Below are 26,929 nucleotides of genomic sequence, written 5' to 3'. Positions count from 1 at the left end.
AGGTCAGGCGCTCGGCGGACTGCATTCCGCGTGCAGCCGGCGTGCGGGCCGCCGTAGCCGCCGCCACGCCGCACTCCGCTCCCACTAAATATAGCCTGTGCGAAGTGAACGAACGCGACGCGCCGCGCGCCCTAACGTCGCCGGCACGCCACTCTCGCACTCGCTGCCAATGAAATTGCTAAACTATGAAAATTGCTGTTGTATCCCAAGAGATGATAGTCACATTGGTCATCATCGCAATGCTCCACTTTTTCCACCATAAATATTAATCGAACACTGTTTCCCACAAATAAATCCCTACCAGCATAAAATTCGTAGTCGTAGCCAAGACATTCACTGAATATCTTTCAGGAGCTCATCCAACTTTTCTGTAGGTACCTAATTCCTTATTCTCTTGTAAATTGTTGTCTCTATAAGAAATTCCTATAAATCTTATATTTTGTAGCGACTCTTCCTAAATGGTATTCCTGAAATATTTTCGGGTATATATACACTATATTATAACGGGATAAAAAACTAGGCTATTGAAAAAGGCACATTCCAGTAGAACGATAAAAAATGTTGAAATGATTGTAATTAGGTATGTGCCACTCCGCTTACCACCAGAGAAAATAGTGGCATGATCGAGTGCTACTGATTGTCGCAGTGCAGTACTTATTCGCATGTCTACATGACAAAAAGAAAACTTGTTCATAACATGAGAACGGACGAGCATAAGCGTCTTGCAGTAGAGAGCGGCCATTTATTTGCTTATCGGCCACATAATACGCTAACCGTACATGATAACGGAACAATGAGAGTGTAAACCAGTCGCGCAGATACCTACATTAGTGTACACTCAGATATGCTTATCTGCTTGTGTCAATACTCTTTTGTACTGGAGATACGGGAGTCTATTTGCCCTTAATGCGCCGAACGCATTCTTCGATGTTGAATAACCTGCTGACAATGGACTGACCCATTAGTCAGCGATTTGGTTAGCTACAAGTCTCGAACGGTTATCTGCTCAAAATAAATGAAAACAGTCACGTGTGTTATCTGTGCTACGTTATCGAAGAATGCCACGTTAAATGAAGGGCGTCGTTTTATTCTCCTACGAAAGAGATTATTTTTGAAAATACATTATGTATGTACGTAGGTAGGTATGTTCTTTATATCTATTTAGATTGTTTTTAATTGTCTACGGATTTTCTTGATATTTTTTTAAAGTAGATAGGTCAGCATCTCAATGCATAACTAGTCATGATTAAATAATAATAGTATATAAATCTTACCTATTACTGTTAATATAACTTCTATTTTCAATATTATCTTAATAGAAGCTATAAAACATTATTTAAAATAATACTTATCGCCGCTCGTTCATACGATAAGGCATAATGTTTTGTATGCTCATAAAATTTAAATTGACCTAACACATTTGACCTCTACTTCCGTGGACTTTTACCTAATAGCAAATTATTCTGTGACCTTTGACATAATAATATTTAACCGCGAGATTTGAGATTTAAATTTTTATAAATATATCATTATACCTACTAAATTGATTTAAGCTTAATGCGAATGACCGCAAAACTAAATTCGGTTGTATTTTAGATACAATAAATATTCTTGTAATACCTACCTACCTATAAATATTTTTAAACCTAAATATGGGTGGGCTAAAAAGGTACAATTCTATTTATAAAGATACCAATCAACTAATATTTAAAGCAAAAATAATGTTCATGGTATAATAAAGAACATAGTAAACGATAAAGGCATCCTCAAAATAAATCCAAAAAAAATGGAAAATTGTTTTTCAAATAACTAGTCCGGAACCTAAGTATTTTAATACAAGTAGGTAGGTAGGTTAGTTAGTAGTAGTAAGTTAAATGTTCAGCGTTCCCAGAAAGTTTTTGTAATTCTGGCTTAGGTATAACCTTATTAATTATAGTACATAATAAATAGTCGTTTTTGATCTGAATAAACTTTATGTCAAAGTCAAACATATCAATCAGTAAAGAAAAAGTTCAGAAAAGGAAAAAGGAGTTTTCGGATTAAATTATAACTTTACTTGATTTGCAACTACAGTGTAGTTCATAAAATAAGTGCTATTTTTCATGTCATTATGTCATTTAATACTATCGGCAGGAAAATTATTTTTAGTATTTAATTCTGATAGGTACCTACCTACCTATGTTGTTCTTTTCTTTTCCCTAATTTTACATTAAAATCACATCCTATTGATATTTCCATAACGTGACTACCGGAATCAGTAAGTATATCAGCACGACCTTCGCAAGAGCAGATTGATAAGAGATAACGCGTTTGTTGCTGTACGTACTATCCACCTGTAACTAGCTACACAATCATCTCACTCGTTCACCTATTACAGATACCTACCTACTTGCTAGATATTCAGTTATCTCGAAAAGACCTATCAATGATTGGCGTGATAATGGAGTTATGTCATTATGTGATTATGATAAGCAACAGAATTAATGTAAATATGTAATATTTAGCAATGATGTATCATGAAAGTATGCATGGTAATAGTTCCGTGTATATACGCAGTCATACATGTACGAGGAGTAGGTACGGCGCAAATCTAATTAAACACCGTAGTCTCGACGTAATCATGATATTATAGATCAATAAATATTTTCATTAGCTAATATCGATGACACGTTGGGGTAAGAAGTGAGGCCAGACAGTCCCAGACAGCAGAACGCCGAGCTGGCGGCGGTGTAGCGCGGTGCGCTAGACGTACGTTTTGCGCAAGAGTGCAATTTGACGGGAAGTCAGCTGGCGCTGGCCGATGAACGGACCGCGAGGGGAAACCGCCGAGAGGACGTCGGCTCACTTATATTATACATCACGTCATGATACGTATTACACTCGTCACGTTTGTGTATCGAGTTCCTTCCTAAGCGATTTCACATTCATAACAGAATACAAACGATTTAACTTGTAACATAAAACGATTTTCCTCGGACGAGCGAAGCACCTCCGTTCATTGCCCATTTTCGCAGTAAACCGACACTGTTTATCAACACGCTCGGTGCACCGGCGCGACGACACTTGACATAAAGTCGTTTTTCCTCAGCAAAATCATCAACCTTTGGCAGCTGTCGCGGCGGGTGGTGATGTGCGATATGTGTACATGCGATCCATCGGGAGCTGTTTCGCGAGCGACTCGAAATAGACACTAAGTGATGTGGAGCGCGTGCATGCAGTGATCGATCGCACGATCGCACTCACCGTGCGCTCGCAGGCAGTAGGCGCGCCGGTCAGCTGAGCCGTCGGAAGTCGCGTGCTGGTACTCCAACTGCTAGCTCCGCACGAACCGCGGTAAGATCCGAAGAGGCGCACTGGCTGCTGCTACACTGCACGCGGTTCAAACGAGCTCCGGTCTCGGATCACGGAGAGGGCACACACACGCGGATCGCGACTGAATGCGTCAAGCGTAGGCAACGTGCATCGCGGCTCTCGCGTGCTGACGGCGAGAGTGTCGGCGAGCGACTGAGAACTGAGCGGGGGGCTACCGCCGACACCCGCGCCGCCCCTCGCCGCCCACTTCCTCCGATGAATGACAATAATGGAAGACGTTCAACTCGCCTGCAAACCGAATAATATGAATCATTGCATTAGGGTGCAGCCCCGCCCGAGTCCAGCCCGTGAAACTCCCGTCCGCAACTCGACTCGGCGCGATGTACGATTCAGTCCGTCAACTCAATAATGGCAACACGCACTTCCTGAATATCAGGGATATTACTTTAAATCTTTAAAGTTTCATGTACAAGAAGCATGTGTCACGCCATCACGTGTCAAACGTTCAAGCGGAACTTGTGTTAGTCCCATGCGTTAAAACGCAGTGGGAGGAGTTAGCAATTAGCAGGTTCATATGGCAGACGGTGGCTGCAGCGCGGCGCGCTCGCGTCGCCACTAATCTTATCTGCGCTAATCTAATCCGCCACGACGCCCTCTTGTGTTTTCTTCCAATTGTGTCCACTCGAGGTAAATTAGAGTTTTCTCCCGGGAGTTCACAATAAACTCCGACAGGGTTCATTGTGCTTAAAGAAAATTCTCATTAAATTAAAACGTATTTGCACAAATAATTACAAGTAAGTACATATCTGCTTGTAGAACTCCATCACCGCTACAACTCGTGTAGGTGCTACATTTTATTTATTGAGGAAAACTAAATGTTAACCCACGTTTTTATTTATTAAACATACGCGTATGATAAAAATAATACATGAAGTAATTGATTTTAACGGTTAGGTTAGTCCTGGGTGCGTGAAGGAAACCAACCAAAAGAATGAATAATGCAAAAGTACTTTTTATATTATCCAGGCATATATGGAGGCATATTTCCCCTCTATGTTGCTCCTATGGCTATAACTTAATATACCTACTACAATGCAACACTTCAGACTGAACACTGAGAGATTTCAACATAATATATTATATAAATGTATGCATCAACTATGTTAATTTTAACCAGCTAGGGCAGACCAACTGTCTTATTATATTTTATAAGTTAATATATTTTTTGACATAAATAAATAGCACCGTTTCACTGTGTGTTAAAAATAGTGCGTTTAAGCGACTGTGTAGATATTCTTTCAGAATGTTCATATAATGTAGTAAATCAGGGCGCGACTAAATCAGACATTAAGCCCAGCGTCTCCAGGTCGGTGTCGCGGTATAGCGAAACTTTTATTTTTGTTTTGGCGGATCCTTAAAGTTCATCGTGTCTAGACCGGTTCACCCACGCCCACGCCCCGCACAGATTTCTGCATCTTGCAACCAACCCGCCATACAAGTTACTTTATTTCCCTTTTTATTCTTTTACAATACACCGAGATATTGCCTCTCCATCGCGTTAATAGTGAAACGATTCATCGCATAAAACCGCCTTTTAAAAGCGTGTTCATGGAATGCGCTAGGATTGCGCCGGTAAGTATTTATAACTTTTATTTAAGGTGCACCACATAATATTTTTCAGCGAAATATTTTTAATTAAACGTAGGCTGCAGATTTATCCTCTTGCAAGAATTTTACGGGACGACACTCCGGGAGGGTCGTTAGCCTACATTTTCTTTTTATAAGTTCAATATATACCAGTTGCAATTATTTACTGTCTAGTTATAACATTATCTGTAACGAAATGACATCATTACGGACCATCGCCGTTTCCCCCGTTCCCATGTTATCATAATAAAGACATGATTTCCAAAAGTTTGTAACGTTATACGAGCCTCGAATGACTATATTCATAATATGCAAATGTATAGCATGTGTAGACTGTCATGAAATGAAACGTAACAACGTAGATTGTTCTTGAGATTTTATTTGCCTTGTGTTATCACCACCACTTTTGATATTGCTTTTACTATTCTATTCATAATGCAGTTCAGTTGTATGTGTGTATGTACTTAACTTCTTTTTAAACATATTTTTATAACATAATTTTATTAATTTGAGTAAGACGCCGTTACACGGTTTCAATTATTTTATAGTAATATATTTTAAAATATGGGTAATAAAAATAATTCCTAGAAGTTATGATAAATAACTTGACAATGTTTTATGTCGTTAATACCAGTGGTTTTAGTTCGTACCTAACTTAATATTTTTCCCGTTGCTTTCAATAATAAATAATAACAGAACCACAATGGAGAATGTTACTAGGTATGCCAAATCGCTTTAAATTTTGACACAGTATAGCCTGTGTGTATACATATAAACTAGTTTTTGTTTCAGTTAAAAATACCGAATAGTTTTGATTTTATAAGCATTCAAAGTTTCGAAAAATATCGAGACCCGCTAACGGCCGCGTGAGTGGTTGTGACGTCATACACTACACTTGCGCCGCGCGGGCCGCGTCCCGCTTAGTATTAAGTTGCCAGCCGTTGTTGTAGGTGTAATAACTTGCGCAGTATTTTGTTGTGTTTGCATCCGCTTATTACATTTATGGTGTAGTAATATTAAATATTATTCAGTTAATAAAATGGATGAAGGATTTGAAAAAGGGCAATCGGATAATCTACCTAAAATAGATGAAAATAATGTTTGCGCATTATTTATCAACAAATAGAGATTTTGTTGCCTCCGAAATCCTTTTTATTATTATAAATACGAAAGTTTGTGAAAATGTATGCATGTATGTATACATACTATTGTATTATATGTATACTATTTATTGATTTGTACTATTTACTCCGTACGTTTGGCGCAGTGGTCTAAGCGGTCACCTCGCCGCAATAACCGTAGCGCCGCGTATGGAGGTTTTGAATCCCATCCGGGACAAATCTTTGTGTGATGAGCACGAGTATTTGTTCTGGTTGTCAATTTATCTATATATTGAGAAGTATATGAGTATGTTTATCAGTTATTTGATTACCATTGTACAAGCTCTGCTTAGTTTGGAATCAAATGACCGTGTGTGATTTGTCCAGCAATATTTAATATTTAATTAAATATTTAATGTATGTATATAGGTATGTATGTATATATGTATGTACGTATGTATGGATGTTTGTATGTATGTATGGATGTTTGTTACTCTTTCACGCAAATGTGACTGAACCGATTACGATGATATTTGGTATATAGGTAGCTGTAGGCCCAGAATAACACATAGGCTACTTTTTATCCCAGAGTTCCCGAGGGATCGGGATTTACACGGGAAGGGTTTCCATGGCGACGAAGTCGCGGGCGGCCTCTAGTATATTATACATATTTGTAATATCTATACTAGAATATTAGAAAGCTGAAGAGTTTGTTTGTTTGAACGCGCTAATCTCAGGAGCTATTGGTCCAATTTAAAAAAAAACTTTCACTGTTAGCTAGTCCATTTATCCAGGAAGGCTATAGGCTATATATCATCACGCTACAACCAATAGGAGCAGAGTACTAATAAAAAATGTTACAGAAACGGGGAAAATTTTGACCCATTCTCTCTTATGTGACGCAAGCGAAGTTGCGCGAGTCAGCTAATGTTAGATATTCACGATCACGCATATTATAAAGAAACAATTTTTAATCGAAATAATCGCGTACCTACTTATTGATTTTACATTTTTCCTGCCACTGTAAAAACAATAAATTCGCGATCAATCCGGTTAGAAATTGTTTCATTATAAGATAAAGTTAATTATTATTACTTATATACTTACCTACATAAAATTTTATTACATTTAGGCACAACATTTGATTTCCTAGTATTTGAATTGAACATTTTTAAAAGTATTTAGGTATAATTTCAACGCACCGAGCGCGCGACCGCGAGCGGACTGTGTGAGCCAGACTGAGCGTAGTGTAGAGTGACGTCACACCGTCCCCGAGAGCAAGCGTCGTGCGGTTACAACTTGTTTTACTTATAAATCGGAAACTAATTGAGATATCGAAGTAATTCTTTCACTAGTATTTTTTATTTTTAACAAAGAATAAGGAGGGCTAAAAATCAAAATTTGTTAACATTCTCCATTCAGATAATGAGAATTTTAGTCTGTAACTATGTACAATGACCTATCATTATTATATTGGTATTAAAGAGGAAAGTTACAAAAATAACTACTAACTAACTTATGACGTGTACATTTACAAAGTTTAAACTCATATCTTTTTACCTAATAACAGACGCCATTTTGTATGGAACCCGGATGTACTACGGCGTCATTTTTATCGTGCATGAAAAGAGAAATGTTTTGTGTATGATAAGATTCCTAAAAAAAGCTTATCCGTGAGATAGGAGCATCATAGTCCGAAAATATAATGTCCGTTTCATATAGAACTGATGTTATGAAGGTTCTGTTTACGTTGTAGCATCACAATTTTATATTCCCACAAACTATTAAGAAAGTGACTCACATCGTTAATTAGCTCATCAATAACGAAGTCTAATTACTAAGCACAGGTATCGTTCGTAAATATTACATTTTAAACTACCAAATTAGATTCCAGACACTCTTTCTTAACCCTTATTATATTACTTGATATGTAAACGTAATTCAAATATAACAGACCTTACCATTCAGACATTTAAGTGAACTTCCCGCTACGAATAAAAGGCGAGCTATATAGATGATATAGACGAATGCGATGCATACGCGATGAGCAATATCAAAAACTCTCGAGAGGCCATTCAATTTTGTTCATGATAGCGGAATCGTGAGCTACCGAGTAGGCAAACAACGTCTGACTGAATAGAATGCCATCAAAAACATTCTGTAAAAACCTCAAGTCTCGCCGTAAAAAGTTGTGAGATCTATATAATACCAAGTCGATTAATCTATTTAGTCTCTACTTAAAGGACCTTCTGTCTTAAGTTATTACGTATGTTATTATCATGCCAATTTAAAAAAAATACCTCTAAAACAAATAGACCGACCTGGCCATCGCATGATTTAATTATTAGTATGTATCACACTACACAGCACGACGAGAAGTTAATGCTCTTGAAATGTTAATGGCGAATTTGTGTTTTCTTGCGATGACCAAGTCGATCTATTTGTTTTAAAGGTATTTTTTTTTAAATTGGCATGATAATAACATACGTAATAACTTAAGACAGAAGGTCCTTTAAGTAGAGACTAAATAGATTAATCGACTTGGTATTATATAGATCTCACAACTTTTTACGGCGAGACTTGAGGTTTTTACAGAATGTTTTTGATGGCATCTCACTTCTTTTTGTAGAGCGAATAGAGCAAACATAAGTCCAATTTGTATGGAAAGCCGTATTTTTTCATAATTCAACATATTTTCCTATGGGAATGTTGTTCAGTTTCATGGGCTAAACACCCTTACCCACCCTATACCCCCTCCCGTTATGTCTCATATAGTAGATACATATTTACACCTATTTATTTTATTTTCTACAGAAATAATAATTTAATTCATTAACTGCAAATGTAACCTTGTAATCTAATACATTTATATGGGATTACAAAGTTATTGTTGCAGTTAGTGTATTTAGAAAACTTGACCGAAATTAGAAAATATTGAATTTTTCCCATGATTAAGACACTAAACCCTATTTGTATTCTAAATTTTAAGCTCCTAAGTCTGCTAGAAGTACCTTAGACTTTTGATGATCGGTGAGTCAGTGAGTCAGTGAATCAGTGAGTGACAAAATTCAAAATTTTAACAAGTTGTCATTCTTAAACTACTGGTTCAAATTGACTGAAATTTTAAATATACCGTGTTTATACAATGACTGATTAGTTGCTGAAAATCCAGGCTTCTTGTTTTATCCACTACGAAATTATAGGGGTGTCAAAAATAGCCCGAATTGCTTCGAGAAAAGGATGTTACGGCCGTGCCGCTTTTTTTTTGCTCGACTTGCGGGGGCACTTCCGTGCCCCCAGATTAAACGTGGGCACTTGTGACACAGCCACTGACGTCAACCGTGCCATAAACAAGTGAAATGAATTCGTAATCGAACGCAGTTTTTATGAACTAAATACAGGTCAAGTGCAACGCTGTGCATTTTATATTCCTGTAATGAACTAACACTTTAATTTCTACCTTGTCTGTATCGTCCAAGTACCTACATAGTTCTTATTCTTACGCTCCACAAAAAAGCACATAAAAAATTAAGTCTTAACATATTTATAAAAGGAAGTACATTAATACGCCTTCCTAATTGATGTTAAAAGTACCACATAACATAACTTGAGTCTACCCACATCATTAAAATACAGCCTACTTTTCATGAATAACACCGCCTCCTAAAAGTAACACTTCAATTAAATTTACTCATCATGCGATGGCATACCAAAGGACAGACCCGAAAATTATTACAATTTCTTCCATAAAGTTACGAAACATAATTACATCATATTAAAACATAAACCAACAAATAACCGTGACAGCACAATTTATCCTTCATTAAGATGATTGTTAATTAAATTAAGTCGTTAAAGAGTATTCGGGCAATTTATTTTTGCGATATTACTTAGCTTAATACCGGAACAAATCCCCAATGGACGGCAGAGTAAACGCGGTATAGCACGTTGTAAGGACGCCGACAGCGATAATATGCAGGTAGAAGCAACAAAGTAACTCATTTTAATCCGCAGAACGACGCTTGCTTTGTAAGCCTAGAACGAATGGGGCGGAGGGTTAAATAATGCCGTGTTCCTACAACCTTTATGTTCAATATCAAACTATTCGCTTTTTGTGTTCGACACTGTAAAATATTAAACCTCACTGCCGGTAGCGATTAAATTGCCGATGAAATTGGATTAAAATTTCACATTCTTAAATCTATAATGTATGGGAAAGAGCAATCAGTGAGGGCATTTATTCCGGGATATTTATCTTTAGATATTTAAAGGTTTATGTAATTACTTCGGCGAGATATTCAGATTTAACCCAAGCACTTTCGATGTGAGCTATATCAGTTGCTTATAGATACAAAATAATCAAATGCTAGTCCTACTACTAACGGAACTTTTCAACTAAACATTAACATAATAACAGCTGGAACCCATCTTTAAAGTAATAACCAGAACACATGTCTTTGAATGTGTCGTCTCTATCTGCCTGTGCAACACTGCATGTTAATCCGAAATCCTCTAAACCTAAATTGGACGGTCTCATCAAACGTAAGCCCATTCTTTCACGGAAGTTCAAAACTGCAAAGCTTAAAATAGTAAACCAAGCCATGTAATTACTCAAAGCTAAGTTTGTGGAAATGCCAAACGAAACATTAGTTTTTAATATTTTCTGTTATTTCTATTAAAAGTTTATGATACGTTGCATTACGTCGGCTCATTTATCTTGCCCTAAAGCCCGGGTAGCATACCGTCGTTGACATTACGTTCATTTCTCAAATAAAATTACTAACTCGTACAACTTTATCCAATAATAAATCTACTTAGTGAAACCTGAAGTCTTAAACATTCTATTTTTATTTTTTATATCAAGGTAAGCTTGCATGACTAATTTCCCGTTGGCAGGTAACGAACGTCGCATAATAACTGTTTTATATTTGTGAATTAGACTAATGTTATAAACTAAATTATGCCTCCGATGCCGAAAACTTGTTTTCAGAGCATAAAACAACGTTCACCATCAATTTTAAAATTTTGAAGACATTCTACAAAAACTTAAATTTCATTAGAAGAAAATAATCTAGTAAATTTCCTGTGAGAGCGATAACAAAACCACGAAATTGGATTTCGCGATATAATCTAGAGCTGGTAGTGACAGGGCGGCCACGACGCGCAGCGACGGCCGACGCCGAGACCCCGACAGTTTTTGCTGCGGTACCTACACCGTCTATTCCACTCTTACATATTTACCTACATTTCGCACAATTCTTTCCTGCTACCAAATTACAGTGAAGTTTTTGTGTTGGAAGTTAAATTCGAAAGCGTTTTTCATCCCCCAACATATCAATGTTATTATAATCCTTTCCATAAAAACATTTCCCCATGAAACCGAATTAAAAAATGATCAAGCAAAACTATTTGCGTTTCAAAGAGATAAAACAAGCGTTTTCACATTTCACGGGAGTTTTCAAATTTTTTGTCGGTTTAGTTTTTATTTTAATGAAATTGTATAGCCTTTTATTGCGGTGTATTTTTATTTTGCACTTCAATGAAAGGTCTCGCGTAAACATGGAGGTGTTATAAAATGGCTGACTTTGAAGCTGACCATCAAAAAATACTCGCGTATTTTTCACAACATTTGACGCGGTTGGGCTCAAATATTCGTGAGCGCAACTGAATCACTACGATTGTATTGTTTCTTTGTGCGAACACGATAATTGGTTAGCGAGGTTTTTATACAAAACTCGCCGCGTATTGTGGCCCATTTTAACGCACTATTAATATTGCATTGCGATGGCAATTTGGAAATATTTGTTGCTTACGAATTTGTTTTTTTTTAATCGAAACTTTTGTTATCGAATATTAGGTTTAAACAGCGTTTACATGTTTGGTTTCAACTGAGGGGATATAACACGACTTTGCTTTTTAGACTGTGATGACAAATCAGACGATAAAATATATAAATGCTCTGTACGCAACAAAAACATTTCCTATATTCCAATAAGGTGATGGTCATATCGGATACCATGACGATAATTTTATCAATGTTAGGAAATTGTACTTGCAGTACTAATTTAACTAATTCCGTCGCCTACCAATATATAAACGTTCGTGTGAATGTCCCGTTGAGTTCAAAAAGGGAGACAATATAAAACATCTTTGTTGAAAGTTGAAAGGTCGTCGGGAAAACTAGTGGAATGACCTGACATGTGAGAGGCATTCATATTATAACTACAGCTGTAAAAGAAGTATTTATGTAAGTTTATAAATATCTCCGTTGTGACTATAGATAACACTATTACAACGCATGATATGGAAAATATTATTTATTAGCGAATGCACTAATAAAACTTTTGTTTAGTCATGGCTTAGCCTTTCTTCCAAGCTATGTTGGAGTCGGCTTCCAGTCTCACCGGATGCTGCTGAGTACCAGTGTTTTACATAGAGCGACTGTTGTATAGTATCAATGTTTAATTCTTTCCGTGGTTTAAAAGTAAAAGGCACATGTTTCTCATAACAATTGCCATTAAATACCCATTTTTCCTTTGAGGAATCCATTAAGTAGCCAATATTTTGTTTCATTGTAGTTTTTGATTCATTTAATTAATTTCTAGTATAGGGGAATATTGAAGGTTTAGATAGGGGGATATTTACAAATATAATTTACCACAGATAGATAGAATTATGTAGGAGTTATGATTTAACAAGAACCCAGTAATACCCGTATATTATTACCATTGATAGTGTTCTGTGATTTCCGCTTTATAATAACTGTATTAATAATAACTATTTTGATATTTATATAGATTTATTGTTATTAATAGAAATTCAAAGGGCATTTAGGTTTCCTGTGGTATATAAAAGGACGAAATGACAAACGACTTGTTCTTTTGTAGAGTTCCAAGTAACAGTTATTATTTTGTAACGCATACAAGATAGTGTTCATATTATTAAAATAAACATGGTACCGAGAAAGATACAATAAATACAAGTGACATGACAAGTGTTTTATGTGTTATAATGTATTGTAGGTATGTATGATAACTATTTATTATAACAAGATAACGGATTAGTCTGAGCCGATGCATGTTTTATACTTTTACTTTCGGTTTGAATACTTTCAACTTCCAATAATCGATTATATTCACTTGTTCTTCATTGAAATCGTTAATTTAAACATATCTATTCAATAATGCTATAAAATTAAGTGAACATAATGATGGAAAGATTTCTATTTACAAGGCACGTGCTAAGAGAACGCGTTGGTGAAAATTCAAAGACATTTTCTCCTTAAATAGAAAACATGATTATATGGAAACAGTATGACATTATACCTTCAAAATAATCTACATAAAATATGTACGAACATGATATTGTTAACATTTTAATCAAAACGGTGTTGTGACGTCATTGAGTGACACGACGCCGCGGCGTTTATCAGAAATATGTATCTACGGCCTTCGTCATTAAGATGATAGTACAAGATAATAGTAATGACTTCACTTTATCAATATCGTTAAGTTCGACGACTCTTCGATTTGGCGAACACTATCTAGATTATAAGCAAACGTTACAATCAACATCTGATAAACATTCCACTCGTTTGTTAATGCGTTGGACAAAGACAAACTTTGTAATGAAAACAAGTAAATATCTGTTTCAATCGATTCTGACCATGTCAAAGATGCACTTACTGATCGTTTTGATACTTAACTAATGTACATGTTATTTTCTCTGATTTTCCTGGCACATTGCCTCCAGTCGTTATCATATATAACTCATACGTTGTGGCAAAATAGTTGATAAAATAAAGGTAATTTCTTTTTCTGCACTTAGCTAAGTGAAGAGTTTCGTGGTGAAATACTTTTATGGAATACGGCGGTCTTTACTAATCATATCCAACTTTCTGATAATTCTAGATATCTTTTATTGCTATTAAATTAAATGGATGGGTATTCTAGCTGCCGCTCTACCGCAATAAATCAAACTAATATCTGTCTCTACATTTCAGTAATCTCTAAAGTTCACAAAAGTAGTTAATATTTTGTAAACGGCACTAACTTATAATGAACTTTTCACCCGTAAACTTTTAAACTATCCAAATTTGACAAAGTTTTAGGCACCGATAAGCCTCCGTAGGTAAGACCTATGAACTTTGGACCGATGACAAACAACTCAAACCGGGAAAACTTCCTAAGAGGTTTAATACAACTCTTTATTTGTTGTTCTAATAGATTCGCGATCTTTGCGAAAGATTTGAAGGAAAGCCTCTTTCGTATCTCTTGCATATTTGAACAAGCTTGAACTTGTAAGGAAAAACATGTTACAGGTATAATGCCGTGCAATTTTGTTGTAACACATATCCTTTTAGTAACTAAGTGAAGTTAAACCCAATTTTCATAAAAATGTTATGTCGGAAATCGATCTAAAATCTAAAACCACTTTTTATCGCTACATCAGAGATAAGAGCAATTGTCATGTTGTGTTTATTGTTTCGAACAAAATATCTAAATGGAATGTGTATGATATCTATCGCATCTAATCACATAACGTACTTAACAAATAGGAAGTTAAATAACAATTAAATTTAAACTTAGTTATCTTTGAGTAAGTATCTTAAGTCGCCTTTTAATCATAAATGTTCATGTGTCTGTTTACTTAAACACAACCACACCGTCTCTGTGACAACATTCCATCCTAGGGAAATAGTTTGCAGACTTCAAAGTTGCCAACTTGTAGATTAAATGAGATAAGAGATTAAATTCACCTCTTGTGTGTCTTACGTCGAGGAGACATACTTTGCAACTTAAATAAATTCATACATTGATGATAGCATAATAGTTAAACCATTTTCACGTATGTAATTTACGATTTAGGTTCGTAGTTCCGCGGTATGCTACAAACGTAGAAGCTACTGTTCAAATAGCAGCAATTTAATCGCAAAAACAACTTCGGCACATGTGAAGAGCAGAAGGATTCATTAAAAACATTCTAACAACAGTAATTTCGCATCGCATTCCGCAGTTCATCTAAGAAGTTGAACGGAAGGCAATGTAAACGGGTTGGCGTTTTTCTCGGAAACCTCACGGCGCGAAGAGCGTGCAGCGGTGGCGGTAGCGGTACCGCGGCTAAAATGGAACGTGCTCAACACTTGCATATTATGTATCTTATTATCGTGAACACGGCACATAGATTTCTGTTCTTACGCGGTAATGTGAGGTTAAGCTGCCACCTACCTCACACTTGTATCGACTTTTCCGCGAGAGCAATAGATAAGCATATACCTTACTCAATGATTCCATGGAGAGTCACATTTGTAATTTACATGAATCTAGCCCAAAAACTTTTTTCTACAGTTTATGAAACTGTGTCGTGCGTTTGTGGTTTTATAAAGTTTTTGCTTTGATGTGTACCGGCACGTTTATAAACCACGCCGGGCACGTTTCACTGAAAACGGTTCTTGTTTAAATTGGTTTTGCACATACATAGGTAAATACGACGTAAAACCGAGTACTTGGTGTAGTATTTCGTGGGCTATATTTAGTAGTGCAATAATATCAAAGGTCGGTATCAGCGCAGTGCACTTGCAACTTCTAACTTAGTTAAGATTAACCCAGGGCGCCTGGCTCGCTCAAGCGCCACGCTAAGGATGCGCCAAATTACATTAGCAGTTGCAAAGCGAAAAACTAACGAATATGAATTGCTTATCTAATTATACAGATAAGTTTTGTTATAAAAGATATGTATAGTCTTTAAATAAATTATTATTTCAACGTATATAATTTGTTATTTATGTGATTAGTTCATTACCATTATGTCTAAATGATGCCTCAGGCGGCGATGGTTCACGTTCCAGGGGCCAGGGTACCTCGTGAATTCAAAATCAATCCACATTTTAATCGTTAATTAAATCTTTGACAAGACTACTTATGTACGGTATGCATGCTACAACAAACTACTTATGGTAAAAACGTTCGTGAATAGGGACACTATAGCCACAAAGATGTCGAACATTTCGTTAAAAACATTTCATGTATAATTATGCAATTAAAAAAATTCAATCATTAATAAAGTAATTTTCTCTAGCTCCATATTGGCTACTTAATGTATTTTCAAAGCAAAAGCACGCAATATTAACATTGTAAATGATGTGCAGATGCGTTCACGATTCCACGAAGCTGCGCCGAGCCTCGATCATGAGCGCATTACTCGATCCCACCACTACGGATAAAAATCATCTAAATAAAAACTTACTAGAACCTCCAAATCCTGTAAATCTTGGCCAAACATAACTAACTGCGAATTGTGAAGACGAAAGTCAGAAAATAAGGGACGAGCCGAAGGTGTTGATCCGACTAAATCCGCACTCACGCCGACATCGCTCCACAGTTCGTTTACCCGCCGACCGAATGGAGGAAGATGGTTAATGAGAAAATGATACCAGGAGGAGGAAACGACCCTTAGCTGTGGCGACTCCCAGTCTATAATAAATCTTATCGAAACATTTTATTTGGAATTGAAAAGATGATTGAATATAAAAAGAGATTTGAACAAATGTACAGCGGCCGAACGAACTTATCGCAGTACGATTTACTGCAATGTAAATATCTTTGTTTTGTTGTACATAGCGTGCGTAGACTATACAACTCGTCCAAAAAAAAAGCAGACTTAGGTACGTCAAGGTCGTAGTATATCGCTCAATATCGCTATTAAATCGCATCTCGTATTTCTATTTCTATGCGTGTGCAGTGGTCAAGCCATCCCGTGTTATGTTGCAAAATTAAGAGGATTGCCTTGACGTTCTGCGGCTAGTAATAAATGGAGACGATTTAGTTCGTTCGGGATGCCGTTTGGTAGCATGCGATGCGGTCACTCAACCGGCTCTAAAGCCCGTTACGTCAGCGGCCGCATGCCACAATTAGATCACATGCGAGACTTGCAATGGCTAGACCAGACACCAATCCTCAATAGATATGTTTTAGTACCGTTAAAACTGGCTTTTTGCATGAACTGTTACGACATTCCGATGATTTTCTTAGGCGTTACTTCTCGTAAACATTACACTTGCATAATGTCTGTTTAGCGGCCGCATCTTGATGGCTATAATCAGATACATGGTACGTGTTGTGAATCATGAACATGGGTTTCTTTTATACAGTTATATGCTTAGTCGTTCCTGTTTAAGTTCAAACACGCCAGCAGTACAAGGTATCTTATTTATTTATTCCGTGATTTAGAAAACTCGAGGAATGATTTAAGTGCTCGTTTGAATGTGTAAGTGTAATGTTAACGAGCAAAATTTAAAATGCAATTTAAAGTTTTACTACAAGCCCGTTGGTTTACATTCCCTTTGGTAAGTCTGAATCTCGCAATGTAGTTTGTGGTTAGTCCATTCTAAGTTGCTCCTTCTTTGTTGAGTATTCGTAAAACTCTCAGGATAATTGGCTCTATATTTAGAATGCCTCGAATTTAATTACGTGCCTTACATCATGCTCTCAGATGCTTTGTACAGTAAAACTAAATGTTAATTGAATCTGTCAAATATTTGTTTTACATACGTCTTTAAAGTTACTGAGAAAACCAATGAATTCCAATTACCGAAGAATTTCCACTTTTACATAGATTTGAAGTTACAAGTTGAAGGCGTTATTGTCTGTGACTCTATGACACTTTACGTGTTCCAATCTTGGAAACACACCACATAACATAGTCCATTTAAAATAAATAGTTAAAATAACACTAGAACTGAAACTCAATAAACTGACAAACACTGATATAATTATGGTTAGATATACAGTTAGTTATCTTCTAGACCGCCGTCACTCGTTATTATTTAGTTCAATATACTTTTTCAATTTATTTACTCTCGCAACGATACTCTAATAAAGTGGCAGGAAGCCTAATGAAAGACAATGGAGCAGGTCTCGCCGCCCGATGGCGACCGACTACACGGACTAGGTATTGCAATCAATGGTAATTGATTGCATCAAGATACTGGGATGTCTGTGCACGGCGGTCGTGACGTCATGTCCTGCCCAGTGCCCACTACCGTCCACACAAATTGACCTACGTTTGGAATGCACGCCACCACGCATCACAAGTCAATAAATAAATGTAGGTCCGTAGCTTACTTTTTGCCGTGTCAGTTTTAGCTAACACATTTTATTTTCCATTCAAAGATCAAGTAGTTACATTTCCCTGTATTTCTGTAACAGAACTCTATTTACTGATAATACACATGTTGTTATTTATAGGTTTTCGTTCCATACATTAACATTACTTGAATTTTCAGAACCGATAAAGAATTCAAGAGCAACGATTAGGTATAATATATCCCGCATATATTTCTGCCTAAAGCATTTAATAAATCCACGCTCAATCTTTATCAATAATAATGAATCAGATAGGAGCTTTATTCGACTTATAAATTATTATAATCAAATGAGTTATTATTCATTTATTCCGAGCCGTGAACAATGTTTTAGTAATCGCCAATCAAAATAGCGTAACATTCCGAAAAACTGCGAGAGTGAGCGATTTGAATATTTCTCGGAAAGGATGTAGCATTACAATATCAAACGATTTTTATAATCTCGATGAGATAAATTATTAACAATAGGGGTTGTTCAAAGGCGGTGGGTAGAGAACGGTAGAGAATGGTGATTACAAAGCGTCGCTAGGTACGTATTGGAGAGTCTCGGGTGCAGGGCGCTCGTCTCGAGGGCCAATACTCGATCGGCCCTCAGCACCGGGCTTACCTACTTCGCGTCCGTGCTACATCAGCTAATACCTAACATTATGTTAACGTCATATGAATATTGTCACGCTTATCATCTAAACCACACAACTATTTTAAATCCTTCTTTCGTCTTTTTTATAATTATATTATTTGCGTAACGACTGTTTCACTTTTCAGCTTAAAATGATCAATAAATTCTTCTACGGCAAGTTATTGGTTGAGTCCGTCACAATTTTGAGCCAAATAATTTTCCAGTATCCCACGCGATGTCAACAGGTGCGTCCGTCCCTTTTGGGATCCCGTTTATCCCCGACCCGCTAGGGAAAGCAAAGACAATATATTAAAAAGAAATATCTTTTGGAAAGCTGCCATAAAGCTATCTCGCTAACTAGGAACAGCGTTGGTTTGTAAACTAGGCGATAAAATTTAGTAGATACACAAGTCCTTTGTATTCTATTCACTGATTTATCGGCCACATATTTAGCAGGTTGCATGCCTGTACAGCTTATCTGCAACAGCCCGAGTCGGCTCTGCAACAGACATTTATCTAGAAAATTTATCTAGACATACCCTTACTGAGCGAAAACATAGTTAGGACGCCGTACTAAATACTCATCTCAAGAATGTCCAATAATATTGCGAATGCTTCATGTTATTAATTGAAGCTATTATCTCTATTCGCTGAACAGGAATACTATACATTTATGAGTGGGACGTACTTTACACAATATGTTTTCGTTCATTTAATTCATTGTGTTTTTGCATGTTTGTAAAAAAACTGTGTAATGACGCTTTAAAAATTGGCTTGAAAATATATGTATGTCACTTCCAAGTTTATAAGTTAGTACAAAAGTATACATCAACAACATGATAACATAGTGGTACATACAGTCGTACAGCGCTCACAATACAGAATCATTTGTATTCAGTATTTGTATACGGCACTAAAGTTGGAAAAATGTAACAGAAAATAACTTCTTAAACGAGTTTCAAGATGAATAGGTAAGAAAATGAAAAGCGCGTTGGTAGTCGCGGGCACGGTTACCAACTAGGCGTTCTCATGACAAATATCCTCGATGCAATGAGTTGGCCGGTCTGCGGCTGCAATTCTACACATGCAGCGCACCCATTGTGTGCGAACAAAGCGCCGCATGACACTATGAGGAGGATTCAACAGAACCAAGAACTTCGAGCAGGAACTTAAAAAACTTGAATGGAAATATTTCGTTCGCATTTTCTTCGTAAATAAAAGACTGTGACTACAGGTTGTGGGCGCTTCATATGCGCTCGCACGTTTACTTACTTTATTGTACGTACTTGGGGTATTATAAAGCAGCTACCGTCTTATCGTTCTTATACTACTTATCATTTATAAGTCTTACCACAGTCCTTTTGTACATATTAGCGGGGGGTTATTCAATGACGGGAAAATACCGCCATTTATATTTAACTAGCTGACCCGCGCAACTTCGCTTGCGTCACCGAAGAGAGAATAGGTCATAATTTTCCCCGTTTTTGGAACATTTTTCGTTGCTACTCCGCTCCTAATGGCCGTAGCGTGATGTTATATAGCCTATGGCCTTCCTCGATAAATGGCCTATCTAACACCGAAAGAATTTTTCAAATCGGACCAGTAGTTCCTGATATTAGCGCGTTCAAACAAACAAACTCTTCAGCTTTATAATATTAGTATAGATGGATAACATTATTAGGTCTTTAATGTCTTCATAGTAACTACTTCCATTTAGGTATTATGCGAATCAGTGTTAAACAAAGAAGAAAAACGTAATAGCACTAAACATAATTTATACATTATCATATTCTACAACATTAATTGAAAAAAAAATCACTACGTCTTTATGGAATGCTTTAGACCATCTTGTATGTGTCACAAGGTAAATGAGATGAAACTACGTAGGGATTATCTTGTAACATAGATGTGTACGGAACATTGTAGAAAAACACAATTCGCGTGTTTGTTAATATAGGGTGTGTGGTATACCCACTCAAATTAGCAATAGCAACAGAAATACGTTGTAGCGTTTAATTCAATACAAAGCCTAAGGAATATATTGTCGGTAATATCTTATTCATGTTATTGAATATGCAAAAGGGCCGTAACTTGTTACCAGGAAACATACCTGAATCTATGACTAGATTCCTTACATCGGACAGGTTTCAACCTTTTTATCTGACTCATTTGTATAAGACATGAGTGTTGAACAAACGAATACCTGAGAATTTTCTATTTACATATCTATTTGTACTTAACAAATTTCTCTGATTACTTTGAAAAACAACACTCAGGTTACATGCCTTAAATAATCTTGTTAAACAGGTTTTCTTATTAAAACATGCATACGCCATATTTTATTTTATTAACTTCTACGTTAATAACCAATAGTTTTACATGAGCACTATTCTTAATACTATATTATTCACTCGCCTTTTAAAGTCGCCAACTAGGTATGAACACTGAACACCCGAACAGGCGAACACTAAGTTATAATTCGTAATTGTTTCTAAGGTTTCACGCAAGTAGCTTAACTTAATCAGTAACTAAGTAAGTAATCCGCGAAAGCAAAATTGTATAATGTTAACGATAAGAACTTTACGGAAAGATTAATTTATTTTATCTGAGTTTTAAACTGAGTTCAGTACAAAGTATGTAGACTGGTAGTATCTTTAAATCGATAGCTACTAGGAAAACAAAAATTATTTATTCAACAAGAAAACAAAGTAAGCATGTCGTTGACCTGGCGAGTATCACACCAGTATTAGTCCGCCAGATCATTTTACATGTGGGAATAAGACGCGGTCTCAAGAAGCCACTTAAACACTGCCATTGATAACTCAAGCAGTGACCCTCTGCTCTTATCGTACCTACATCACTGAACAAGGTCGCTTAACCTTTTGACCAATTCATTCAATTGTGCTAAAAATGATTTCGCTCACGCATGACTCAACTTCCCACCGCAATATTGCCCCAAATTCGGGAACAAACTGTGCAATTAAGAACTTTGCGCTGTTATATTTCAAACTGCATCCGGCGAACTCTTCAAAATAATGCATTAATTTTGTACAGTTTAATGTTTTTGTTTTTAGAAGTTTTAAACATAAAGCGACGAATTTATGTTCTCTTTTGACTACACAATTAGCTATATCAAAGGACAGTAGGGCGGGGCTCTCGAAATTTGGCAAGACTTTGTTCTGTTGTTAAGTGTTGACATTATAGGCGCATTAACCGCGATGTTCTCAGTTAGAAATAGAAACATTGACGATTTTCTGAGGATCGATTGTCTAATGAGTCACAGTCGACATGGGACTGCACTTGGCGGGCCGGGCCCGCTCGTGATGGATGACAAATCGCTTTTAGATCCCACGCTACGATGTTTACGTTGGCCCTCCTGAATGACTTACGATTTAAATGCTCTCTCTTTCCACCCGATCCTCGCGAAATGGATTCCATTTTCTTTCTCATTAATGTTACTTCAGAAGAGAGTGGAAGATTTTGTCATTTGAATTTGTTTTCTTTGCGAATATGCTAATATTGTTCCAGTAAATACTGGCACACAAATGTAGTGCATTCTTCTATCCTATGAGTTTATTCATTATCCGATTTATTACAATGGTTTTTGCTGCTAATAGTGGGTTTTGACAAATTTATGTGGCTATTTCACAGAGCTTATAGTAGATATGGGACAGTCCGTGGACAAGCAAGAATGCATAGTAAGAGAGTAAAATATAATTCGTAGATATAATAAAATTTCAACTTAAGTAGCTACTACAATCTCTAAGTAATAGCAGCTGATTGTAGTTACATAGCATGGTATTATCTCCAATTTATATCGTATCAACTTGGCCCGTCTTTTTTATTTATTTCTAAGAACAATCAGTACCTAACCGTCATTAAAATTGTTGTGATCCAGGTAGCTTGATACCACAAAATTATTATTAACGCAATGTAATATCTCAAAGGCTGTCATGTGACCGCTGTTTGTAAAAAATCCTCTAGGTAATTCTTCGCATGGTTAGTTTTCTTAGAATGGTATTTTACTTCGAACTAAGCGCTTAAGGATGAACATGCTATTTGTACGTCATAATCAGAAACCTAACAAATGTAAGTCGTAAGCGAAAGCGGTGTGTTAGAACACAATATTTCATAACATTGCTTCTGGAAATCGGTTCAGTTACAGCTGTAATTACAGTTATAATTGTAAACTACCTAATAACATTGTCAAAACGAATCTATGTACCCACAAAATGAAAAACACTCATACATTTCAACCTATTTCTTTGGGTAAGTTAACTTTAACTTTAGTTAAGTTAACTCTTAAAGTACGAGTACAAAAAAATTAAAAAAAATGTTACCTAACTATTTAAAATAACGAAAAATATGTATTTTAAGATCGCTAATGTAAATTTTTATTATTATTACTTGTATCTGTATCTGTCTTTCTTTTAAGCGATTTGTTAGTACAGTTATTGGTTGTACATATATTTTTATTCTGTGTCGGAGGCTACAAGCCTGGCAGGACTAGGGGGCAATGTCTCTCAAGAACCCTGAATGTTTTTTGCTGCGAGTGGGCCTGCCATTATGTGTACTACGCCGCATCATCGTGGGCGTACTCCTTGATTGTTGTGACGGACGTAATGATGCCAATAACCTTGTTACTTCAAGTGTACTTGTGTCTACAATTTATGTTCCCTGAGATCACTATCTGTCTACCTTTTGCCCTCAAAGATCTCCGAATTATTTAGTTTTACCATTTAAGCGGGACTGATTGACTAAAATTGAAAGTCATTTAATAAATCCGCTGTAGTATTCTGCTTGTGCCAGAATTCATGCAGTCTGTAAGTCAGTCGTGTAGCGAGAACAATGCGCCCACGTTGCAATGCCACCCGCAAGGACTTTCTTTCCAACGTTTGACACAGATAAACACAAAGAAAATGTCATTTGCAACTAGCCAAAGGATCCTGCTCTTGTTTATTTTTCTTGAAATCACTTGTTACCGCAGACTTGTAAGCGAGCTTATACAAAACAACTCCTATTCAAAAATCTTTACCATAACTACGACCATTATAACTTGGGAGGATATTATATTTTTTGCTTGTTCTCGATATAACTTGGGGACGTAAATACACGTCTAACATTCCGAGGTTGTACGAATAAATGTATTAAAGCAATAGAAGTTACGAAACCCAAAAATGAACGTGACAGTCGTATTTCTGTAATCACATTAGGTAACGTGGAATTTGGAGAATGTTGTTAGGGTAGGCACTACAAACTTCCTTCAGCTACCAAGTGCGGAATTCAATAAAAGGGCCGAGAACAAAAAGCGGGTTTTCTGTTTGGTAAAGTGAGAATTATACGTTCCCAAAAATAAAGAAAAAAACTACAGCCCTGTGTAAAGTAGGGATCCCTCTGCTGTAACTTTTCTTCGAGGATAACGGAATTACTTACGACCGACAAGGGGAAAACAAACTACAAAAACGACATAACATGTTGTGTTCGATACTACCCCTTATTGTTATGTAGTGCAGGAGTTGAATATCGTCATAACCGACCAGATATCGCTAAACTTTACACAAATGGGGGCTTGAACTTCTTAAAGGCTAAATTCTTATAACAATGTAATGTTGCAGTCGTGAGGTCAGTACTGCAATTTGTGATAAATAATAAGCGGTATACGGCGGCACTTGCAAATACACAGGTTGTTTCAAAGTTTCACAAATTGTTTAATATTTCAAAGCGCTGGCAACGAACGACAAACTGTAAAAGCAGGGAACGGAAATCTCACAAAAACTGTGTGCAAACTGGAATTAAATAGTCGTATCTGTCTAGTGACAGTGGGAATCCATCAGCGGTCTCGATTGGAACGATAACTGCCTCCCCCGCGCACCCCACCCCCCGCTTCACTAGGAAAAGTAAATCGTAATTTAATAGCGTTCTCCAGCGGATAGACATATACATATAAAAACTAATATGCTTGCAGAAACGATTGTAAGGTTTGTAAATGTAGGAAAACAGGGAAATCCGTAAGCGAATGGATATGGATATAATAATAGAAACTCACACAATGCGTAGGAAAAGAATACGTGCCACGTTACATAATTTGATACGTTAATATATCTTACTAGCTGACCCGCGCAACTTCGCCTGCGTCACATAAGAGAGAATGGGTCAAAATTTTCCCCGTTTTTGTAACATTTTTTATTGCTACTCTGCTCCTTTTGGTCGTAGCGTGATGGTATATAGCCTATAGCTTTCCTCGATAAATGGACTATCTAACACTAAAATATTTTTTTCAAATCGGACCAGTAGTTCCTGAGATTAATGCGTTCAAACAAACAAACAAACAAACTCTTCAGCTTTATAATATTAGTATAGATTTCAATAAAAAATATTACATTTACCTCCGTAATTGGCAGGCAAAAATAAAACAATACTTAAGCATTATTTAAAACACACTTAGGGTCGAGTTAAACAGCTTCACTCGTCTGGTCTTTAAGTAGTACTTCACTGTAACAAAACCTTTTTTCATTGTAAATTATACCCACTTAATAACGTGAATGTGTAACTATATGTAGGTATAATTTATTTCTAATTTACTTTCACAGTCTGATTAAAAATATGTTTCTTTCGTACTTACTATTAGTGATCCGTAATAGAGGAGTAGCTACTAATGAAAAAGCTCAGACTTCATAGCTTTTTTGAAGAATTGAAAAAGTGAACGGCACTTAAATATTGTATTTATTAATTAGGAAGGCACTATGCTTTGTTTCCAGGTTCACCTGCGTGTATCCTTAAACCACTTATCCATACTAATATTATAAATGCGAAAGTAACTCTGTCTGTCTGTCTGTTACTCAATCACGCCTAAACTACTGAACCAATTTGCATGAAATTTGGTATGGAGATATTTTGATACCCTAAAAAGGACATAGGCTATTTTTTACACCGGGAAAATGACGTTTATTAGGAAAATTAAGGTGGCGGACGAAGTCGCGGGTAAAAGCTAGTTAATGATATATGCTCACAGTTTATATTTAAGAAATAATAATTATCATAGTTGCGAATGTTTTTGAAATTCAACTCTGTATTCGGATTTAATCACGCTTTTTTTTAATACTGACTGCCCAGTGCCCTTCATATTTCAAAGTTAGGTGATAAATAAATCTTTATAGTTGTTGTAGAGGCGTTCGGGTTTATCATCGCTTAAGTATACAGACTTAGTCATAATACCTAGACGTACAAACCCGTAAAATAGTTATGTTACTATAAGAACTTAACATATCGAATCTTGGCTATTGAGCCAAAATAGATTTGTAAGATTTGAATCACGAACGATGGAATAAAATAAAAGCTTCTAAAAGCCTAGCAAAATATTGAATTAATTTTTCCTTTTAGTCACAAATGGTTTGTATTTCTTATTTGTACATATCATGTGATTTATGTTTAGTTTTCTACTGTATACATGCTTGTGGTGATGACATGAACCTTGATATCAAACAATAATATATCACGTAAGGACATTATTATTTATTCGTGTCGCGAAACAAAAAAGCCGGAGTCCCAGACATGGAGCCGTTCACAATACGTCTCTAGGGCTCGTGCAATAAAGAACATTGTGGATAGCCAGTGAGAGGAGTTGTAATTTGTTGGTAATTCGTCAGGTAGCTCAGTGTTCGCCTACCGCTGAGTCAGGCTTCGTTCATTACTCACATAGCAGGCGCTATTCATTTCTCGCTAAGAATTCTAGATTACACACTGAACTAGTGTCTTGTGTATGAGTATATAAATAAATTGTAGAAAGCGTAGGAGTAGGGACCTCGTGGCGTGGGCGCGTGGGTGCGCGGCGCTAGGGTGGCGGCGGCGAGGCGTCGCAAAGCCTACTCCACGGAGCCTGTATTTAAAGAAATTTAATGCCGACAATATCCCAAATTCTGCCGGCTTGTATAAATAAAACATGAAAGGTCAAATTATGAATAACGTGAATCGAAAATTGTAATGATTGAAGTTTTCACGGTGAGATAAATGTACTTTTTGCACCTGTTACTTTTGCTGCAAGTAACGCTTTAATCAACACGTTTAAACTGTATTGCGATTTCGTAGTTAAAACACAGTTTACTAAAGCAA

At 36.4% G+C, this 26,929-nt stretch overlaps 1 protein-coding gene across 8 annotated transcripts in view; it reads right to left on the bottom strand.

Annotated features, from left to right (window-relative positions):
- The window catches only part of shep (RNA binding motif single stranded interacting protein alan shepard), a 108,965-nt gene that overhangs the window by 64,302 nt on the left and 17,734 nt on the right, over positions 1–26,929 (bottom strand). Inside the window, exon 1 of one of the 8 annotated variants that reach the window (XM_076122228.1) lies at positions 3,244–3,524. The exons of 6 other annotated variants lie outside the window; for them this stretch is intronic. The gene's annotated coding sequence lies outside the window, so the exon portion shown is untranslated. Of the gene's footprint in view, positions 1–3,243; positions 3,525–26,929 lie in introns of those variants that run through there. One more of the 8 variants, XM_076122231.1, reaches the window with a different exon arrangement.

This window comes from Anticarsia gemmatalis, chromosome 13 (genome assembly GCF_050436995.1).
Source record: "Anticarsia gemmatalis isolate Benzon Research Colony breed Stoneville strain chromosome 13, ilAntGemm2 primary, whole genome shotgun sequence".
Lineage (NCBI taxonomy): Eukaryota > Metazoa > Arthropoda > Insecta > Lepidoptera > Erebidae > Anticarsia > Anticarsia gemmatalis.
The sequence above is the reverse complement of the archived record's forward strand: the minus strand, read 5'-3'. Positions and strand labels throughout refer to the sequence as shown.